At 40.6% G+C, this 23,747-nt stretch overlaps 1 long non-coding RNA gene across 1 annotated transcript in view; it reads right to left on the reverse strand.

Annotated features, from left to right (window-relative positions):
- The window catches only part of LOC143840900 (uncharacterized), a 182,295-nt gene that overhangs the window by 35,112 nt on the left and 123,436 nt on the right, over positions 1-23,747 (reverse strand). Inside the window, exon 2 of the long non-coding RNA XR_013232469.1 lies at positions 10,756-10,895. This is a non-coding gene — a long non-coding RNA (uncharacterized LOC143840900). The remainder of the gene's footprint in view (positions 1-10,755; positions 10,896-23,747) is intronic.

Raw genomic sequence — 23,747 nt, forward strand, 5'->3', positions numbered from 1 at the left:
TGAACGAGTGCAGAATGGCCCTTCTTCTTCTCTCTCTCTGGTTTCCACCCAGGGACAAATGTGTGCGGTTTCCCTGTTGCTGGTGTGACAAAGTCCAGTAGGAACTCCTGCATGGCTATCCTGCCCTGGCCCCCCAACAGCAGCCACCCTCCCTACCCTGGACCACTGGGGCTTTTAAAAATGAGACCATTCTAACTATAGAATTGGAAAAATATGTGTAACAGGTCCTTTACATTTTTTATTTTCACTTTAGAAAGTGAGTCTCTGGTCTCTCCTGCCCTATCTCAACAAGGGAAGAGGCTAGATAATTTTTTTTCATTGTTAGATTGTTATATTTATATAAAGATTTATATTATTAGTGCTGGGCTAGATGGCCTGTATGGCTCCTTCCAACTCTATGATTCTATTCTATGAATATTTGGTAGAAGAGCAGAATATAATTTAGTAAATAAATATATCAAAGGTATTTTAAACCTGTCTTACTTTGTTGCTTGAACTACACAGACAAAAAACGATATATAGAGCTATTTTGGGTGCCACTGTTGCATCTGTCTCCTGTAGCACTCAAAGCATTAAATAATATCCTTTTAAAATCCTTTCCATTTCTTGTACAATTCTTTGCCCTCAGACAACCAGTCCCCACTGGGTCTTTTTCAAGAACTGGTTTGTTTAAGGTTCAGGCATAACAGTCTGTTTGCTTTGCAGTTTGCTTGTTGAGGATGTGTTTGTACCCCATGGTAATGCTGAGTCAATAACATTCAAAGTTCAAGCTCAGTCTTTTTCATTTTGCTTTTCCCTGGGCTTCTGTACATGGTAGAAATCTGTGTAAACTGAGTCCCACATACTTCTTACTGGTGGAATTACTATTATGTGTCTGTAAGACTGTAAGAACAATATTTACTTGCCTTGCGATCATCTCTCCAAAAGGTCATGATGTCCCTAATCTTCACTGCTGTCTTTTAGACCCTCACACAGTCTCCAAGAAATCCAAAACACTTAGGAATTCAATGAAAGAGGGCAGAACCTTGGAGCAGACTGGCCCTGGAGCAAACAAAATGTTACAAACCAGTGCCAAGACCTACTCATCTCAAGGATGCCAGCAATGAGCCTTGGCTCACCTGTAGAAAACATAGTAGTGCAGAAGGAGGTGTGAGCTGATACTAATAATCATTGCCTTGAAACAGGTTTCAGTTACCAGCTTGGTGTAGTAGTTAAGAATGGCAGCCAGGTTTGATTCCTCACTCTTTCACATGTAGCCAGCTGGGCAACCTTGGGCTAATCACAGCCCTGTCAGAACTGTTCTAATGAGCTCCCTCAACCCCACCTACCTCACAGAGACTGTTTCTGCATTTTAAAAGGGTTGAATTTATTGTCTGTTTCTGCACTGAAATTTGCCTCCTTGGGTTTCAAAAGGACAGTCTTAAATCCATCAGGTATGCATGAGGAGAAGACATGCTCAAACCTTTCTGAGACTCCTTCTAGAACCAAAGAAGCCAGTACATGAAAACAGCTTAATGCTGAGCAGACTATTGATCTGTCAAGGTCAGTATTAACTATGCACACATGGACAGATCTGAAGCTGTCTTGTACTAAATCAGACTATCAGTCTATCAAGGTCAGTATCATCCATTCTGTCAGCAGATCTTGAGGGTCTCAGGCTGAGATCATTCAGATGATCTACAACCTGGTCCTTTTAATTGGAGATGTCAGAGGTTGAACTTGGGTCCTTCTGCATGCCAAGCAGAGTCTCTTCCACTAATTCACAGCCCTTCTGGGTGGACTTTCATCTCACCTACCACCTGATCCTTTTAGCTAGAGGTGTCAAGGATGAACCTATGTTCTGGCAGAGGTGCACTGCCTCTCTTCATGGTCCCTCTCCATGGCCCCACAATCTGAATGTTTTTAATGAAAGCCTTTTTGTGCTTCCAGAAACCTTCAATATTTAGTAAATGTAAGGATAAGCTTTCAATATACAAGAATTGAAACTTAGGGCTTTATATCAGATTGTCAGGCATCTGTAGTGTGCATGATTCAACAGCATACGTGAAGAATATCCTTCAAGGGGCATTGAGGAGCTGTGTTGTTAGCATAGGAACTTCCTGGTATTTTTCAAATAATCTTCTCCTGTGTCCTGATTGGCTCAATTGGAGATTTCCTACACCTTTGAACATACCACCTCCCAGTTCATCTGATTGTTTAGACTCTCTCTTTACAAAATTGTTTCAATTCTCAATAAAGCTATTCTTTAAACAGCCAGTGCTTGGCTCCTTTGTGTCAGAACCAGGTTGGTTCTGTCAAATGGTTGTGGTCTTAATTTGCATCTTTCCACCATCCCCCTCCCTCATTCTGTGTATGAGGCTTTGATCTGTAAATTGCCCAGCCTGGGGGTACTGCTTTTGCATTGTAAATCATATTGGCATTAATTGAAGCATTGGCCTGTAAAAGCTATGGAATCTCCAGTTCTTGCCTGGAGATTCCTGGGTCTGGACAGGTTCTAATAACTGGTTGGAATGTTGTTTCCTTTTCATCTGCAGGCCTATGTTATTCAGTTTGTTGTGGTTAGATGGGTTGGTTAACTCTAGAGAATGTATTGTCTTTCCCTGCCTCCTACATTCTCACCTCCCTGTTTGGGTTCTGTCCTTGGGTTTCATGGAGAGTTCCCAGCTGCTTGGATTGTTTTCTTTTGAAGCTTCCTGTGTTAATTGAATCCCATGAGTGGGGGTTGGGCAAAGGAGTTATATACTGTGTAAATGTAATGAAATTTCAATGCTGACAATGTTTATGTTTGCGTTAACTTGCTTGCTCTAGAATAAAACTTTCTTTTGCATCCAGTCAAAGACTGTGCTTTCTTGGCAATGAAGAAACCTGACACTTTTCGTATCTAAACTCTCTCAACAGTTATAGGGGTTTGTGTGAAAAGGAATTACCAGAGACTTGAACTTACAATGTAAAAAGATCCATGAGTCAGGACCTGAGACGTGAATAAAAATTTTTTGAATCTTTTCAAATTGTATCCAAAGATACATAAACAATTCTGGAGGAAGAGGGAAAGACATGCTATATCACTAAAGCCAATTTTTACTGTCAATGTTTCTTTAGGAACAAATTGTAGAAGGCACTACATGCGAGCTCATGCATATGGCCAGGATGTCTTGGCAATAATCACCCACAGAGGATCAGATATCCTAGAAAGAATCATAGTGACTGCTCAGTGTGGGAAAAAAAAGTTATTTGAAAACAGCAGAAGGGATATCCCTACTCTTTGCATATAATGACAACACAATGAAAAACTCATTAACCTCTATTTCTATAGCAACTGTGGCAAGGCTGTAGCTTCTATACAGCTTGTAAATAAAAGCAAAGAATCAGGAAAGCTTTGCTTAGGGAAGCAAAGCTGTGAGTATGGCTTTCCTGTGCTAATGCAACATCACCAGTTTATGTGACCTTGCTAGGACGCTGCCAGAAGTTTTGGAGAGAACCTTTCTGTTCCTCAGGTTGTGATGCAACTGTTCATTTAGGATTAAAAGAATTTTAATACATAAAAGTATTGCAGAAAAAGTGTCTTTCTTAAAATGTCTTTAAGGAAAACAATGGAAGATGTGTCTTGAACTTAAAAACATAGTAATTGAGTTGTCTACATTTGCATCCCACACTTTCTCTCCAGGGATTCTAGCTTCCCTGTTTAGTTTCACAGCACTTCTGTGGCTGTGTACAATAATGTGAACAATAATGACTGGCCCAGGAGCATCCAGGGAGATTTGTGGATGAATGGAGAAATCAATCCCAGGTTTCCCTAATTCATATTAGGCGCTGTATCTATTATTTTAGTTTATATGTATATTTACTTAACACATTCTCAATATTTACTTTCTCCCTTTTGCCCCTTTTTACTTTTCTCATTCACTGTTTCACAGATATCTGTGGATGTATTTGTTTATAGTAATTACTTGATACTTGATGTTAGTTGACTTGATCAGTGATTTTAGTTTGAGCTAGTTTCAGAGAATATCTGTGGATGCGGTGGAATTCAAGTCCAGAAGTACCTTGAAAAACAGCAAGATTTTCAGACTATGTGCTTCCAAATATCAGAACTCCCTTGGTCAGATACAGAAATGCATTTGGTCTTTTGTGTCCAATTTATGATTCTTATTGACGAATTGAGTATGTGATATATGTTAACTGCTCTGTATGAACTAGTTCATTAGTACATATGCTATATTATTAAATTTATATATATAATGAAGCAATTATTTTTAATGTTCTGTGCTGCCTACTGGCTAATATATTTCGCTGTTATTAATACTATGATTAAAAATCTCTTAACTTTATTTTCTATTTGTATATCTCAGAGGCCTCTTTCTTTAACCTTTTTTGTTATCTAAACTGTTTCTTTGGGTTGTTTTTTTTGTTTCCCCCTCTTTTGTTCTTGACATTACTTTATCCATTATACTGTAGCCCTGTTCATATGTTACAGTGAATGCATGTGCATCCATCCATATGTTTGTAAGAGCCGATGTGCATTCACTTTATAAATGAAATCAGGGAACAAGGACTGGATAAATGTGGGGTTTTATTGCATGTTCAACTGTACGTGTGTTGACTGTAACAATGAACATACAAAGGACTGTCAAATGTAGATGGTACATAGATTAATCATGTGTTCACTGTAACCTGTGAACAGAACTAGAACTGGCTGTCATGGTGAGGTGAAGGTACATACAGAATCCCCACCCCACCCTGACATTTACATCTCCTTTGGTGTAATGACACTCTTAATGACGGAATGTCTGCCACAGGAAAGTACATTAATCATCTAGTTGACAGGCATCTTCTTGATAGTTGCCACTCCAATTGTAAAAGGTCGGGATAATCTTGACTTCTGAACTAACTGATAAAGATAGTTTCATGTCAGATGTTGCTAATGTTCAGAAGCATACATATTAGCAAGGCATAAAGCTTTGTGTAAAGTAGTTTGTCCTAGAAGAGACTTGTCTGTTTTCAGTATAGTTTATTAAGGCAGAGTATAGGAGAAGCTAGGTAAGATTGTCTGTGACCTGATATCATTTCTTTGCTTTAAAGGGAGTTGCAAGGAACAGGAACCACAACACTTGAGCAGATCGAGTTTGACAGAAACTGCCCTACTCAGGTGCTATTAGCTTGGTAGGGGGGAAGCCAAGTTGCCTGTTTTATAGATGCATTTCTGTGCTTTAGTGGGAGAAAAGGAAACTGTCCTGTTTAAGAATTTGTGGCAAAAAATAACACTTCAGACACAGCATTACAGCATCTCATAATTGGAACTGGGCTAGGAGTGGGGAAGAAGAGAGGTCCATTCCGCACGACTTCAATGTTGCAAAAGGCTTCCAAATTGTAAACGCTACTAATTTGCAGTTACGCACGACGTCGCACACAATCTGCCACACTCCTGAAACAGTCCCGCAAAAAGTGATTTGTTGTAGCTCTTAAAGGGAAATCCAGAAAAGTGGATTCACCCTCCAAAAAGCGCTACATTCTTGCAATCAATCTGCAACAGTAGCTAAAAATGCGTTCCCATTGTTGCGGTTCCAGCTAAGTCCTTCCCCCTGGCTCTCTCCTCCGAACTTCCGGCGAAGCGATCGCCATTTTTTTTCTCAGAGCGAGTAGAAAGAAATGAACCGGCGAGCCTTCATTCACCCAGCAAGGCTTCTCCGGCTACAGTCCCTCCACAGAGCTGCTTTAAAGCTCCCCTAAGTCATCAAGCACAACACAACCCCGTTTGCAAGTTCCCTTTATTTTTGGCTGAAAATCGTGCCTGTGCACGGGGGGGGGGGATTTTTTTTTCACTCGGGGGAGCATGGTAACGATGAATCGCCAGTTCACACGCCAGCTGCCAGCTAGATGGGTCTCTACATTAGGAGGAATCAAGGCATATTCGTTGCAACGTGTTTTTTTCTTTTTTTAAAACCTGTTCTTAAAGGGAAAGGGGCTTTTCGGGAGCATGATAACGGCCGCCCATTGGCTGTTTGTTTGATTGATGGCCAGTGGCGGGACAAAGCACAGAAAAAAACGCTTCCTTTCTAGCAATTTTTGGCGAGACCGGAAACTTGTGGGAAATGATTGAAATGCTACTGGATTCCACTACAAAGGCAGGTATGCGAAACTCAGAGATTGCACTATTAATAATAGCGTTTCTGCTTTCAGGAACCAATTGGCAACATTGGTCCTTGTGCGGAATGGGCCAGAGAATCAACATACAGATGTCACCTGTCTCCATATCCTGTTAGCCTGGTGTATATGGGTATGGAAATCAACAGAGTATTTCCCAGCCAGATCCCTTTATATTTTCTCTTTGCTCCACACACTTGTTTTGCAAACCACACAATTTTGGAACGGTTCACAAAATACTATAGGTTTCTAAGTGGAAAGTTTATTGATCAGTTCTCCTAGATTTACCTGTTAAATATCAGTATTATAAGTGATATATTATGATAGCAAAAATATAGCATTTGTTATAGAAAAACATTTCCAACACAGGGAGCAATAGTTAACATGGCACCTTGTGCAATAATGAACTATAATAACAATATTGTGGCAATAGCTATGGAATGATGTGATCTGTAGTTGCTTTGAGTTCCTATAAAGGAAAAAAGTGGGACATAAATTTTAAAAGGAAGTTTGCTGTTCAACAAGAGTTTTTTTTAATGTAGTTCTTCAGATCTGTAGAATATGAGAAACACTGAGATACAAAGTTCCAGTGCCCATGTTTAGCTTCAAAACATGCATTAGTGTATTATCCACATGCTGTACAGATTACTAAGCAAAAATTAAGAAACCTGTCTTGTTCCATAGATAGGAAAAGGAGAGCAAGGGATAGCTACAAGCAAGTATACTTTCATGTTCAGGAGTTCTTTTTTCCATTGTCCACTGTTGCTTTTCCACTACTTTTTTGTACATGCCTTGTCTTTCGAGCATATAGGGATACAAGTTGTCCAGTCCTGATTCTAGTCTAGTTCTGCTCCCTCTTCTCTGGCCTTTTGCACCATTATATATGGTTGTTGCTATAACAGCATAATTCCATTTGCAGTCTCGTCTGACACCCACTGGATTTGGCAAGCACTCTTGTGTGTGTAATGAGCTAGCTCTGTTATCTATTTTGTGTCTCTCTTGTCACACTAAACTAACATTCACATTGCAAAACTTTAGGATTCAACTCCCTCCGGGCACCCTGGAGCAACACTAACAGTTTAACCTGAAGATTGTGTCTGTTGCATTTTGTATGCCAATCTGTCAATTATTTTTATCTGCTGTGAGTAGCTATGTGTTGGTATAGCTGTGACATGGAACCAGTTTGCTGAGTAACTGCCTTTCACAGCACACTGGAGCAGAACTGTCAAGAATTATCAATTTATTCAGAGGATAGGATTGCTTAGATTGTGTGTGTGTGTGTCCACAGAAGCATAGATGGAGCTGTCACAGTTCACCCTTTTTTCTCAATAGATAGACAGCCATGTTCAGTGTTCCTTACAAATCTCATTTACCTTGATTGGATAATAAAATCACTCAGAAATCGAAAAGTGTGTGTCTGGTTTAACTACATTGCCTTCAGGTGACTCACAAGGCCCCAATCAAGTAATGTTTACTCCTTTTGGAAGGACCCGCTGCTTGTGCACATGTGTGGACAGAAAGCGCCAAACATCTCCCGCCTTTCTACTCATGCCGCAAGAAGGTGAGGTGAGGTCACTCAGCAGTGGAGAGGATTCCTATGATTTTGACTCTACTTGTTTCTCACAATGGCATACTCTCCTTGCTTGCGTTTTCTGTTCATAGCTCTCTTGGTTCTGACCTTAAGACTGACAAGGTCATAACTCTAGCTCGCCTCCTGTCACATGGTAGTCCAGTCATGGACTTGCAGCTCAGTGGATCCCATTCTGCCCTTTGGAGAGTTAGTTTTGTCTGCCACGAGGATTGTTGGTTTGTTGCCTTATGCGGTTTTTACTGTAAACTGCCATGAGCCAGCTGAGTCTGGGAGTGGCGGTCAATAAATTTAAGTAATAAATAAAGTTCTATCCTACATCTCATAAGGTTAAAGACAACTGGTTTGTACAATTACAATCTTAGATTAATCAGATTAAATTCTATGAGACACTGGTAGGTGTATGGCTGGAATTCCTGAATATATTTTCTTTGTAAACAACATTTTATGCTGCGTACATGTTTCCCTCCCTCTCTGTGGTTGTTTGAGGACAGAATAGTGACACAGGCTAAAAGCAGTAACCCCATCCACACAGCTCATCCAGAGCCAAATCAGGGTCTTATACAGATGCTATGTTCCCTCCCCCCACTAACTCCTACTGCCATGTCTACTTAGACCCTTTGTTACAGCTGGAACCTGAAGTACAGTCTCCTGTGCAGTTACTCCTGCCTAAAATCACTGATTTCAGTGGCCTTGGGGTGGAGTAACTCTGCATAGAATTTAACTGTCAATGTATTTACACTTCAGTGTAATTTAACACTGTAGAGTGTATCTAATCCATGTGGTAAAAAGTAGCCATATCCTTTGAAAAATAAAAAAATCTAGCAGAATGTTGTTCAGTCCACTAAAGATACTTTGGTTTCTTTTTTTATTGTTCACACATGTGAAGATATGAAGTATTATGTATATTTGAATGTTAACATGTTTATGTTCTTAGAAACCAGACTTTCTGACCATACAGCTGCTCTGAGACTAATTGCTCCATTTTTCTGTAGCTGCTAGTGCTCATCTTCAATGCTGCATCTGAAGAAAATTCAACTTAAACAGCCCTGTTTCTGTCTAAAGTTACAAATAGCAACTATTACAGGTAGATCATATTAAGATGCTGCAAACTCGTGTTTTTTTCTGTTCTGTTGGACAAAATACCCAGCATCCTGAATTTGGATTGCAGCATAAGGATCCATGCTGGTTTGGCATCACATACACAGCTGTTAACAGGTGATCAGCAGGGATGAGAACCGTGGCCTGGATCCCAGTACCCTTTGTTGTGCTCTGAGTGATTTGTAGTACATTGGACTGTGCTCCCTCTCAGAAGAAGGAATGGTGTTAGGAAATCTGACATCACTGACTACCTGTGTGGCAGATATGGACATAAATATTCTTGCATGCAGTCATGTGTGCCTCTACGAATCAGGGCTAAAGGGTGCTAATAATTTCATGTCCCTTTGTTCTCAAAAGCTGGTTGTATTTATGATATTGTTTGTCATGTTGAAATTGGGATTAATGGCATGCTGTATTTTCAGACCTTGTTGGGTGATAAAGATAAATTGCTTCAGATTAATACTGCCTCATCCAAAATAAACAGTGGCCCTTCACAAACAAGAATATATCTTGAATGAAAAGTTGTTCTCAAAAGTAATTTGAAAATTTACCAATCCGTGAACTATGATTGATCTCTGAAAGCTTGGCAAGTCAAGGATAAATTGGGAACAAGAGTGGAATAGAAAGAAACGTATGTCTCAGCTAAAAATAATTATTTTAAATGCTGGAAAAGGAAACTGGCCATATGGATAGGATAAAAAGTGAGCCAGTTAGTCATAAATTTGTTTTATTGTATGTTTGTGCCTATATTTAAAATCCAGAACATTGTCTTGGGTCAAAACTTGCCCTTGCAAGAATGACTGAAGACAATTCTGCTTGCAGCAGTTCTGTACCCACCTAGGGTTATTAGCTTCCATGTGGGGCCTTTGGATCTCTTGGTATTACAGGTCATCTCAACTACAGAGATAATTTCTTCTGGAGAAAATGGCTGCTTTGGAGGGTGGACTCAAATTTCAGGGCCATTCCGCACAACTTTAATATAGCACTAGTTTGCATTTTGTTTTTGCCACTAAAACTACGTTCTGCATGACGTCGTGAGCAATCTGCAACACTCCTGCAACACTAGCGCCAAAATCGCTTCCTTGTAGCGATTTCCGGGGAATCGGGAAAAGTGGATTCACCCTCAGAAAATCGCTACACTCTTGCCAACAACCTGCAACACTTGTGAAAAAGACATGTGCATTCTCAATGTAGCGGTTGCAACAAAGACCCTCCCCCTAGCTCTCTCCTCCGAACTTCTGGCGAAGCGATCACCATTTTTTCCCCTTGGAGCGGGGAAAGCAACGAACCAGTGAGGCTTCATTCACCCAGCGAGGCTTCTCCGGCTACAGTCCCTCCACAGAAGTGCTTTAAAGCTCCCCTAAGTCCCCAAGCACAACACAGCCCCGTGTTTGTTTAATTTCGGCCAAAAATCGCGCCCATGCGGGGGGGGGATTTTTTTCACTCCGGGGGAGCATGGTAACGATAAATCTCCAGCTCACACGCCAGCTAGATGGGTCCCTACGTTGCGAAGAATCGTTGAAATGTGTGTGTGTGTGTTTTTTTAAACTGTGCTTAAAGGGAAAGGGGCTTTTCGGGAGCATAATAACAATCGCCCATTGGCTGTTCCGATTGATTGATGGCCAGGGTCGGGAACAAGCACAGAAAAAAATCGCTTCCTTTCTAGCGATTCCTGCGAGACCGGAAACCTGTGGGGAACGAATGAAATGCTACTGGATTCCACTACAAATGAAGGTATGCGGAACGCAGAGATTCCATTATTTAAAATAGAGTTTCCGCTTTGAGAAAGCAATTGGCAACATTGGTCCTTGAGCGGAATGGCCCTCAGAGTTTCTCAACCTGGATCTGGCAACCCTACACCTATCTCCTGATGGGGGCCAGGAGGACCAGGCAACTCTAACTGCCTCTTGTGTCACATATTTTACCATTCTGGATGTCTCCAGACCTCAGGAGCAGCTTTTGGAGAGAAGCACCAAGAAGGGCAATGTGGAAAAGCCACATTCTGCGAAAAGATCACCACATGAGTTCTTGAATCCAAGCCACTGCTGCATGTTCAGTTGTTCCCCTGTATGAGAAAGGCAAGAGGAAGCCAGAAAATTGAATGCCTGGAGGTCAATTTGACAATCTGCTTTTCAAAATAATGAGTATTTTATACATTATTAAACATAATACTACCAGGTGATACAAATGTTACATTGAAAGTGAATTCATGATTGTCTACTTCAGAAGACCTGAGAACTAGATGAACAAGATACAAGACATTCAAGATGCACTGATGTAATTTCACTTTATCTAAAATGGTAAGTGGTTATGCAAATTATAATATATCATAGAAATATAGAAACAGAGCTGCAAGGAACCTCAAGGGTAGGGTACATTACACACAAGCAGAGGAAGGATAGGCAAGTAGCACAATTTGTACATTGACTCTAATGCAGCTGTACTGAATATGTGAGGTCATGGGAGAGGGGGGAGTATTGCTAAGTGCTGCTAGTTTGCAAGCTCTGGGTTAATTTGTCAAAGGAACTTTAAAAATGATACCTCAGAGTACAATAAATATTTCAAAGAGCAATCAGCTTTACTTTGGCTGTTGTTTTCTCTTCTGTAATTTGGTAAGGTAAAATCAGGGGGAAGGAGGGAAACTGGCAAATGAAAGAAGAGGAGCCAAATCAAGGTGATGGTGTTCCATGGGGTTTGTCTTAATTTGTAATGCCCTAGGTGTGTTCAAATGTATCTTGCAAATGCTTCAACCCAAAAATGAAATGTCCAGGGAATGGTAAAGCAGTCAGGTTTGTCCACCAAAAATAACCACTCTGGCTCACTTAGTAACTCTCTTGGTTAAATTGTTTGAACTGGTTGACAGAAATTATCTTAACCTTTAATCCATTCTGTAATGGTTAGTCTAGTATTCTCAGCTTTGCAATCCTTATGGATTAATTTACTTCATTTTTACCTCCCTCCTTTCTCCCCAAGACAATTTACATCATTGTCTTATCTTTTTTACCCACACAAGAACTCTGTGAGGTAGGTAAGGTAGGTAAGGTAGGTAAGGATAGGATAGTAGGTTTAGCTCAAGGTTACCCAGCATGGGGGTAAGAATCTGAGTCATCTGAGAATCTGAGACCCTTGCTCAATACTATAAGCATTATACCATGGCTCTACTGATTTTTTATTTAAACCTTATTTATAAAGTATCTATGACATTGAGATGAATCCTAACAGCCATGAGGAATGGAAATTTGCTGCTTCCTTCCTCTGGGCCCTTTCTGCTTGCACAAAAGTGAGGTTGATTGGTGCCTAGGGAATTGGGGCCAACTCTTTATTGTGTATTTTGCTTGTTTTATTTGCATTCATCCTTTTTATGCATTGACTGCAATTGGCCTATTTAGAAAAATGGTGACATGTTAGTACTTTCTTTAATTGTGGCTCAGAAGGAACAGTACTCTGGGAAACGGGGACACCATTCTGAGCCTAGAGAAGGGGAACATAACACCTCTACAACTTTGGAATAGAAATATATTTAATAATCACCTCACAGAAGTGACAATGGGCACAAATGTGAATATTTTTGATAGATGCTAGAAATAAGATTCAAATGGATTCCCATCACCAAAGAAATCTCTAGTATCTTTAAGCAAAGTTTGTGCATCAGGAATATAAAGCATAAATTAAATGATGAGTAAAGGCAATATTTTGGACTGAACAGCACTCTTAATTTTAATAGTAGAGTTAGGGTCTGTGAAGTTTCCAGGTTAACAACTTGAAAGGAATGAAGAATTTTCAATGAATAATTTATCAGATATATTTAGCTGCTCTTTTTTTGTTTACTGAAATCCTGCAAGCAGAGTGCCATTTCCCTGAATGTAGGCATTTAGAATCACTACAGAAATGTTAATCGTAAATGGTTGCTATGTGGTTATTTAATTAGGTAAACATTGCTTTAACTGTGGCAATGCTATGGTTTGGCATCTATGCATGCATGCCTAGGTATCCCTTTAACAGTATGTTACCTGCTAAATGTGTATACCATTACTGGGAACAACAAACTGCACAATACAACTGAATCAATGGCTTGGGAAGAAGTTATGAGAGGTTAAGATGTAATTTAAGAATATGACAAAAAATGAATTACCCCAAAGTCTTCTGTGTAACCCTCTAGGCAAGGGTTAATTAACTTCTCATACATGTGATTCATTATTATAACTGAGAGAAATATTGGCCCACTCTATGGAAAATATGGAATCCATTTAACCCACCGGCAAGGCAATGGACATGTTGAAGGAGTTTAAAGTTTCACAGACTGGATTCTCTCTTCTCATTCTAGGCTGAGGTGATTTAAAAACTGGTCTGCACTAGGAAACTCTATGATTCTGGGAAATTCTGTGATTCCGGGAACCAGGAATTTCATGTCTTGTCAGAAGTAACTATCACAAATTTCTTCTCTGAACCAGTGAGATCCTACTGGTCACTGAAGCAATGAGTCAACATGCTCTGTAAATAATTCACTGATCAGTTACATGTCTTATCAATCAGAGTTGCTATACAGAATTAGAAAACTACAATAACAGAAAGAGAATATCTTTAAAGTTCTAGAAAAAGAACTTCAGGTATTCATGTGAACATGAATGATTTTGTTGCCTTCCAGTAAAAGTCCAGTTTGCAACTGAAGTATTGAATAACCACCGAGATCCTTAAGATTCTTTCTGTTGTGGGCATTTGAGGGAAGGGGAGTTTATCAGCTGAAATATGATATATAGCTATTTAAATGATTCATGCATTATGCATTGGAATATGCAAAATCTGTAGTGTGCAGGATTGATAGCATATATGAAGAATATCCTACAGAGGGTATTTGGAGGAGATGTACAGTTAGCATAGGAACTTCCTGATATTTTTCAAATAAGCTCATCTTCTCCTGATAGGCTCAGTTGGAGACTTCTAGCTCCTTTTAGCACACTCCTTATCTGCTTGCCTCCTGATGAAGAACAGTCAGACTATTAGGATGCTCTCTCTCCTTTCTTTACAACGTTCAGATGGAAAATGGGCCTTCCACATCTACCCACATACCCATCCATGTGCCAATCTATAAAAATAAATATGTCAGAGAAAAAGAAGGCTAAATGAGACTCTTATATGTGGAAGTGAGAGCCAGTTTGGTCTAGTGGTTAGGAGTGCGGACTTCTAATCTGGCATGCCGGGTTCAATTCTGCATTCCCCCACATGCAGCCAGCTGGGTGACCTTGGGCTTGCCACGGCACTGATAAAACTGTTCTGACTGAGCAGTGATATCAGCCCCACCTACCTCACAAGGTGTGGGGAGAGGAAAGGGAGGCCACTGTAAGCCGCTTTGAGCCTCCTTCGGGTAGAGAAAAGCGGCATATAAGAACCAACTAAATAGTAAGGGCAATTACAAGACGCAACTGCTGTGCACACAGGTTAGGTCACATTTTAATGCCTTAAAATACCTTATGACATAAAATACGAATAGAGACCAACATTGGGGTAGGTTGGTGGATAACCAGGGCCATTTCGCACGGCTTCAAAGTAGCACAGTGGTTGCTATTTGGAAACGCTACTAATTTGCCATAACCCACGACATCGTAGACAATCTGCAACAATCCTGAAACCAATCAGCAAAAAGCGCTTCGTTGTGGCGCTTTCAGGGGAATCCAGAAAAGTGGATTCACCCTCCGGATAGCGATACACTCCTGCAACCAATCTGCAACAGTAGCGCTAAAGACCTGTGCGTTACCATTGTTGCTGGTTCTTCAAAGTCCCTCCCCCTGGCTCTCTCCTCCAAACTTCCGGCGAAGCGATCGCCATTTTTTTTTCTCCGAGCGAGCGGGGATAAACGCACCGGCGAGCCTCTTTCTGTTTAGAGGCTTCCCTGGCTTCAGTCCTTCACCTTTAGTCACTAAGCACAAAGCACTGAAAAGCCCGTTTGCTGAAATAAAGTCCCTTTATTTTTTACAAATAAATTCAGCCGAAAATCGGGCCCGTGAGAGGGGGGGGGGTTTATCACTCGAGGCAGCGTGCAAACGATCATACAATCAAACGACAGCTCACATTAGGCAGCTGGATGGGTCTCTCCGTAGCAACGAATCTACCTAGATTCGTTGCTATGGGTCGTTTTTTTTTAAAAAAAACCTTTCTTAAAGGGAAAGGGGCTGTTTGGGAGCATGCTAACGGCTGCCCATTGGCTGCTTGACGGCCAGGGGCGGGACGAGCTTGGCAATAGTGCTTCCTTTCTAGCGATTTCTGCCGAGACCGGAAGCCTGTGGGAAACGCTAAAAAACGCAACTGATTCCACTACAAAGGCAGGTATGCATAACGACGAATTCCACTATTTTAAATGGCGATTTTTCATTCCGCAAACAATTTGCAACAAAGATCCCTGTGCGAAAAGGCCCCCAGAATTGGCTCTAAGAAAGCCCTTCGAAGGGCAAATATTTTTATTTTTTAAACCATAACATTTAAACTTCTTATTGGTTCATTTTTAGGTAATACTATTTTAAAAATAAAATATATAAAGGTGAAATATTTTCCTGATTTGCTTCCATAATATTCTCTTCCCTAGCTCATGCAGAATCCTGGCTTGCCCATTACAAGGGATGGTATTATGTTGTGGTCAACAAAGAAACATGGCCTAAGGCGGTGGTCCCCAACCACCAGGCCGCGGCTCCCTCTCCCCACCCCTCAGGCCGCAAGCTTCTTTTTGCGGGACGAGGGGGAGAGGGAAGTACGGCCGCATGCACAAACATGCATGCGTGTTTGCGGCCACGCATGTGTGCATACGCGAAACAGCCGCGCATGCACGGCCGCCGGATCGCCCTCCCACACCCACCGGTCCGCAGCCTAAAAAAGGTTGCGGACCACTGGCCTAAGGGATATTTCTGTGGCCTGGTACAGACATGCAATAAAACAAAACATAGGTACAGCATCATGAGTTGTGGAAGAAAAATGCTAGAGTTTATTTCTGAAATAACATTAGTATATCATTTAATGATAATGGGTTTGTAGCTTTGCACCTTACTCAAAAGTCCCAGTTTGAAAAACAAAACATCACTCACCCATGGGTTTCATTTGGGCCAGCCACCACCTTGCAACTTACTCAACCTCACAAGATAAAATGAGGGACAAGAGAACCGAGCACACCGCTCCCCTGAGCTACTTGGACAAAGAGCTGGATAAAAATGTAATAGAACTTATCTTATATTCTGACCTTGTAGATCTCTTTTCTATACAGAGTGACAGTGACAGGAGGACCTTTTGTGCAGTGGTTTTCATGCTTTTCATGCAGAAGTTCCCAGGTTCAATCCCTGGCATGTTGTGGGTCACCTGAAAGACCTCAGCCTGAAACCCTGGAGGGACATTGTCAGTAGACAATACAGACGGTGATGGACCATGGGTCTGATTCAGTATAGGGTAGCTTCATGAGTTCATGTGTGCTACTAGTGTAAAAGCAAATATTTGCAAAATGACATAAAGAAGGATGGTTGCATAGATTGGCCCCAATGGACAGATTGGAAAGCCACTATTTGAACCAGCTTCTCACTGCATATACTTAACTAGAGTTACCAGCTCTATCTTGGGAAATCCCTGGAGATTTAGGAATAGTGGAGTACACAATAGTGCCTAGGGAGGACCGATGTGCTGAGGAATTCTGTGGGGCTTTCCGCACCGGGATCCTTGTAGCAAATTGTTTGCTGAACGAAAAATCGCCATTTAAAATAGTGGAATTCGTCGTTATGCATACCTGAATTTGTAGTGGAATCCAGTTGCGTTTCCATCGTTTCCCATAAGCTTTCGGTCTCAGCAAAAATCGCTAGAAAGGAAGCGCTATTGCCGAGCTCGTCCCGCCCCTGGCCGTCAAGCGGCCAATGGGCGGCTGTTAGCATGCTCCCAAACAGCCCCTTTCCCTTTAAGAAAGGTTTTTTTTTTTAAAACACACTCGTTGCAACGAATATGTGTTGATTCGTTGCAATGGAGAGACCCATCCAGCTGGCAGGTGTGTTTGAGCTGCGGTTTCATCGTTGCCACGCTCCCCCCGAGTGAAAAAAAAAATCCCCCCCCACGGGTGCGATTTTCGGCCGAAAACAGTGTGAAAAATAAAGGGAAAATATGTCAGCAAACGGGCTTCTCTGTTGTTTGTGCTTAGTGACTAAACAGCTCTGGGGAGGGACTGAAGCCGGGGAAGCCTCTAAACGGAGGCTCGCTGGTGCATTGATCTCTGCTCGCTCGGAGAAAAAAAATGGCAATCGCTTCGCCAGAAGATCAGAGGAGAGAGCTAGGGGGAGGGACTTTGTAGAAACCACAACAATGGTAGCGCACAGAACTTTCCCGCTAGTGTTGCAGATTGGTTGCAGGAGTGTAGTGCTTTCCGGAGGGTGAATCCACTTTTGGGGATTTCCCTGAAAGCGCTACAAGGAAGCGCTTTTTGCGGATCGGTTTCAGGTGTGTGGCAGATTGTCAACGACGTTGTGCATAATGGCAAAACTGTAGCGTTTTCAATTGGCAACCATTGTGCAATTTTGAAGGAGTGCGGAAAGCCCCTTTTTCTCTGAGAAATACCATATAGTCTCCAAAGCACCATTTAATCCAGGGGAATTGGTCTCTCTTGTCTAGTGACTTGTTGTAATTACAGGAGAATTCCAGCCCCCACCTGGAGGTTGGTAAGCACAACTGTGACAAAATAGATATTTGTGTGACCATTCTTGCATTGCTACATTTGCTAAGCTATCTTCTTTTCACTGTGCTGCTCCAGTTTGTTTACTGTTATATCTCCTGGTTTGAATGTTCCTTATCTTGTCTCATCTCTATGCTTCCCTGCTTTCTATCAATTGTTTCATTTAATTCCTTTTCTTATATTTCCCACAAGAACAGGGACTGAGGCTATTTAATCTTATACAAACTTATCTGAAATAAACACTGCTGAACACAGTGTGACTTTTTTCTGAGTATATATGCATGCAACTAGGTTGAGCATCTGCAATCCTCTGCATTTTTGGAGAAGTATAACTGAAACCACAGGACTATTGTATCAATGTAAGATTCTTAAGAACTTTTTGGGTGGGCAGAAATTTCTTTGGGGGGGTTCAACAGAAGTGAAACTGAACGATTCTAAAATAAGAGAGAAAAAACCTAGTTTATATTCTAGCTGTCTCATTTTACATGTCATGCAAGTGGTTCTTGCAATGGCTACATCCCACAAAATACTGTGATATACTTGCCACTCATTCCAATGGGATTTGCCCCAGCAACATATGCAGAGGATGCTTGACATGTCTCTCTCTATCAGGGTTTCATGAACCAACCAGGGTTTTGTGAAACTGCGATTTCTTGATGGCCCTGGATGGGTTTCTCAAATGGGTGGAAATTAATTCATTTATTGGGTGACATGACCATATCTGGTCAAGTCAACCCCCCCCTCCCAAAATGGCCAATGATGCGCCTGGAGGGGGCAGGAAGAGGACAGCCCCCAGGTGTGTATGTACACAGCTATGCTTCCCAACCATATTCTGCATCATCGTGCCACTTCTGGGGTTCCTCAAAGCCTGAAGAATGTTTCAAGGGTTTCTCAATGGAAAAAAGTTGAGAAAGGCTGCTTTATATGAACATTTGTCTATTTGCTCCACAATAAAACATGGTTATCTATGGTATCCCATGTGTTTCCCTATGGGGTAAGTATCTGCTCCAGAAAGCATAAAGACTTATTCCAAGGTTTATAATTTTTTTAATAAACAGATAAAATGGTGTAAGGAGAAAAAGATTAACCCTTCCTTCTACTGAGTTTTGGCCCTATTCTGTCAGTCAGTAACCTTTAACTGACATAAAACATACGTAAATACAACTAACAGTTAAATAATAGAATAGGTCACAGAACAGGCCATAAAATGATAAAACAAGCTATAAAATACAAGATAGAAAACACTTTATATGAGAATCTTAGTTAAGACTCTAGCAACAATAACTGTTACATCTGGGTCTCTATCACAGTACAAGTTGCAGGGTTAAAGACTCCAGGGAGGGTGGTATATAAATATAATAAACAAATACATTTTGAAAAGACTTTGTTCCTAACAGGGCAGTAAAGCTGCCGTCATAGCATCTCTCATATAAAGGACTGTCTAATAGGATATGTGAGGATAACTATAACCACACAGACAGTATTCCATGGTAGGGAATATGATTAAACCTTCCCTCAAGGACCTTTGAGGTAAAGGCATTCATCTGTGTGAGAAAAAAAGCTCTTCTTTGTGTCAAGTGTCAAGTAAATGGAAATAGGGGGCATAATGCCCCTCTGTAGAGAAATACTGAGGAACCCAGGGCTGAGTGAGTGCAAGTTCTTGATGCCCGTGATCTAATATTTGCTTCGTAATAATCCAATAAATGCATTTTTCTTCCAAAGGTATCAGGGAATCAAAATCAATGCATATATGAACTAATTTTTGTTCAACAGCCTGGAACCACAGAAATTTTAAAGGATCACTTTTCAAACAGATTAAAAACTATCAGTTCCTGCTCTAAAACAGAGTCTACACCAAAATTTGAAAGAAGCTATCCAGGCCCTTGTCGCCACCTGAATATGGCCAAATTCTGCACAAATGCCTGTATTTCAACTTGGGACCCCTTATCTTAGAATGTTCTACATACTCATGTGTGTGTGCACGAACTTGTACAGTTCCACGAGAAGGTGATGTTAGTTGTGACATGTCATAGCCAGGATTCGTTGCTTTGTAGAATTGTCACTGAAAGAAAAGAAAGGAAAACCAGTGATTTTCTTACAACCAATATATATTTCTGTAACGGAATTAAGTGACTTCTGTCACGTCTTCTAAACCGTAGTACCACAGTCTATTTATTCTCATCATTCTGAACTGGTTCTCTTTTAAAGGGGCCAAGATGAATCCTTGAGGTACTAGAAGTGCCACTGGGGTTCACCCAATGTACCTGGTGCCCTTTTTGACACTTGGATCACAAAGGTCGTCTACTATAAGATTCTTTTGTCTGTGTTTTAGTGCCTATATGAGTTATAACTATCAGAAACATATGAGGTGGACAGGAATAGTATTAGCCTATTGGCAATGAAAACAATTTCTTAAATGAGAATACTTCTTAAGTTATTCCTTATACATTTGAAGTTCTACCAGGATTATGATCACAGTTGTTAAAGGAGTGTTTTTTCAAGATAGACTGAAACATAAAGGTGGAAGTGATCTTGAAAAATTCTACCCTGAACTATATGGGGAGTGGGAGGTTTTGAAGGGTTCAGATGTTTGATAAGCGGATGGAGTTTGGAACCAGGTTTGTGAGTAATCTGCATGAAATCTTTTTTTCTAACAGAATTTTTTTGATTCTAGAAACGCGCATCACCCCATCAGTATCTGATTTGCTCCAAATAAGCTTTTTCTTTTTAAAAAATTGATGGGTGACATTTAGACCTTTCTAGAATGGACATTTTTTCTGTTATAAAAAAGCCTTAACCTGATTACTACTCTGAAATGCAGGCCACCATTGTGAGAAGCAGATGAAAGTTTGAGGATCATGATAATAAATAGGAAGCAGTTGTAGATTTAGCAGGTCTAATGTGACCATGGATTAATAAACTCTTAAGGAAGAGGCTAAAGACTGTAATGAGGTTTCCTTAATTTATTTGCCCTTCTGTAAAATAAAATGTATCTGCTAAAAACTGTATGATTTTCCATAAGTGTGATATAGCAACCATTCTAAGCACAAGCGCCAATGAAATGTCAGCATAAATAAAGAGCTTGGTTCTCTGAAAATGGTCAAATGCATATAGTCTTTTGGTGAAGGGTCAAATTTCTTACATTTGTAAGAAATCTAACCAGTTATCTCTTGAAAGTCACTTAGGCGAAGTCTACTTTCCTGGGTCTCTGGTCTACTCAGAAGTAAGTCCCCTTTTATTCAGTGGGGCTTACTTCAATAAAAATATTTTTAGGATTGTAGCCTAAGTGGTTTGATACTTTTACACCCTCATCCTGCCCACAGAATCCTTTTCTTGTGCTAACTTCACTAAAGCAGCTTTTCTGGAGAATGTTTCTTTTGACGGCCTGTAACTATTTTAGCCTATCTCCCTATCCAAAATGTAATTATTTGAAATACTGTAGTCACAGCAAGCAAAGCAAAAAAATTAAGTGACTTGAAAGGAGCATGATTTATTAAATGAGCTTTGAAATAATTAGACCATGCTTCTGTAATGATGGCTATGGAATACTCATTAATCACATGTTTGCTATGTATAATGAAGAGGAATTTTACTTTTTAGGTAATTCTCTCAGCTCTAAAGGAATGTAAGTCTTACATTAGTTTTTTTAAAATCAATATCCACAGTTAATGTAGGTTGCAATCCATGACTTGTGTCATAGCAGCTTGGGGGCGGAGGGGATGACCAGAGAGATTCAAAATAAACAGTTGACTCGGTGCAGCCCAAGGGAACTGCTTTTGACTGTGAGGAGGGAAGAGAAGCAGTGAAATTCAAAGGCCTGGTCTTAGGATTCCCAAAGAGAGAGAGAGAGAGAGAGAGAGAGAGAGAGAGAGAGAGAGAGAGAGAGAGAGAGATTCATTTTAAGAATATTTGCTGTGATTACTACTTTATACCTTCGGGCTTTTGGGGCAGCCTTAAGACTAGATTCTTTCTGCTGTTGAGCTTTTAGGAGCTGATAGTAGGAATCCAATACTATAAGAAGGGTTCAGCCTTAACCCCCTGCCTGGGACTAGGTCCTCTTCTCATTGTGCTTCTAGTGATGCTGGCCTCTTGCTTGTGTATCTCTCCTAATATTTATCCAACTGCAACTTAATTTCTCCCTAGTAATTTCTTCTAGCGCTCCCTTTGAGTTTGGAAGTGCCGACAACATTTTCTTGTCCCAGAACAATTGTTGTAAGTGATCAAACTCAGTAGAAAATGGCTTCTGCTAGAAATATTGGTTGCCCTCTTACCGTATGTTTCTGGGAGAAGCTGCAAAATGGATGTTAGTTAGCAGGAATCGGAGGCCCCTGGAGTGTTTTTGTATTGGTCTGTCTACCATTCTTCTTTATCACTTGTGGTTTGGATGAGTGGTGTTCGTTTTACTGCATTTGTACTATATTGCACTTTCTATGCTGCCTTGAGCCACTTCGTAGAAAGTCAGAATACGAATACTTTAACCAGTAAAGAGACTTTCTGTTTGCTCCTATTGCACCAGTGCCACTATTTTGGAAAAGAACAGTACACTGCGGAGGATCAGGAGGGACCCTGAGGGCACAGGGACGCAGATCAAACAAGACTGCCCTAGAGAAGTCCCTTAAATCCAGCTGCTTGGCAGAACTGCATCATAAAAACTAATAAAAGCCAATATTTCTCATTGACAGAGCAGTTAATTGCTTTCGTTGTGACTACCAGATGAATGTGAGAGGCTTTTTCACAAAGAAACCTCCCTTTAATATATTTTTCCCCTGATTTAATCTGTATAATGCTTTAGAATGTGCGCTTATTTAATTGGATATTCATTGTTCTGTGAAATGGATTGTTGCTGTATTTTAGGTCTTATTTATGCCTATTAATCAGACTGAAGTTGTCTATCATTTATCATCCTGTCTTTGATTGATATTTCATAAAACATGTCCAGGCCTTTATTGTGGGATAATCATTCACTGACTACTCCAGGTAGAGGGAGGCTCAATAACTGTGCACAGGGGTTTTGTTTATACATGAGTTTCTTCTCCTCCTATGCATCTAACAAGTCCAGTCTCTGAGAGTATGACACATAATCTTTACTTGATATTTTAATTTGAGCCCGCAGCTGCAATGCTGGACTCCCTTAGTAATGAGCTTTAGTATTCTTTAGGGGAGCATTGTATATTATTAGAAATGTGTTGGGCTGAAACAGGCCTCACTAGTGGTCTAGGATGATGGATGAATTGGGATCCTTGTTGGGGATTTTGTCTGGTTGTGCAAGCTAGTTGCCTGGATGATACAGGAGGCACTGTTCTCCTCCTTCTCTGGATTGCTAGAAGATTATTGGGGGGGGGGGGGGGAATCCTTCTCCTGCCATGGCTGCATAGACTTAGGGAACAAATATCCATCTGACTTAGGAAATGTGTGCTTACTGAGTCTAAGCTGGATCTTGGGGGTTCAGATGGCAGTCCTGCAGTTCCAACTGTCTGTTGTACACACTGTAATTCTAATCTAATAGAACACTGTATGCATCCTGAAATGGGAAAAGAATTCAGGTTTTTTTTGCTATTTTTTGCTTCTTCATTGGTTTTCCTATGCAGTACTTTTTAGAATTTGGGGTCAAGAAGTGATATAGCGAAATGTATTTATCAATAGCATTAATGTTTTGTCTTTCTACCTTCATGAAATTCATAGAATAGGCTTATATAGGATTCTCAGGAAGTTTCCTACCCAGATTCAAAGTTGCTTTTTTCTAGTCTTCCTCATGCAACAGTTCCAGTTGCGGCTAAATTAGAGGGTGTAGGGGGGAGAAGCAGTCAGTGACTTCATGGTTGTGAGGATCCATCCCTCAAAGTGAAGAAGTTAGTTATTTCTGCTTTGTTATCTCAAACCCCTTTAAGCACTTGCTGCACTCATAGTCATGATAATTCAAGAGGAATTCTTTAAGTGGAGGAATATTCATAGTCTAAAAATAATTTCCCATTCTTTAAATGGAAACTACCAAAAAGTCGTAAATTCAAAACCTGACAAAATTATTAGGTGGGCGAAATGGGCAGGATGCTGATCCACTTGATCCATTTTGGCTACAGCTCTGAACTTCAGAAAGGCTGCAGTATCATTTGCCATTTGCCATCTACCCATACTATGAAAAATATTAATGGATAGAAAATAAAAGCTGAAGAGAAACTTCCCATTGATTTGCTTCAGAGATTGCATTCTGCCAAATAAAGTGTTATAGCATAC

Source organism: Paroedura picta, chromosome 7, assembly GCF_049243985.1.
Source record: "Paroedura picta isolate Pp20150507F chromosome 7, Ppicta_v3.0, whole genome shotgun sequence".
Taxonomy (NCBI): domain Eukaryota; kingdom Metazoa; phylum Chordata; class Lepidosauria; order Squamata; family Gekkonidae; genus Paroedura; species Paroedura picta.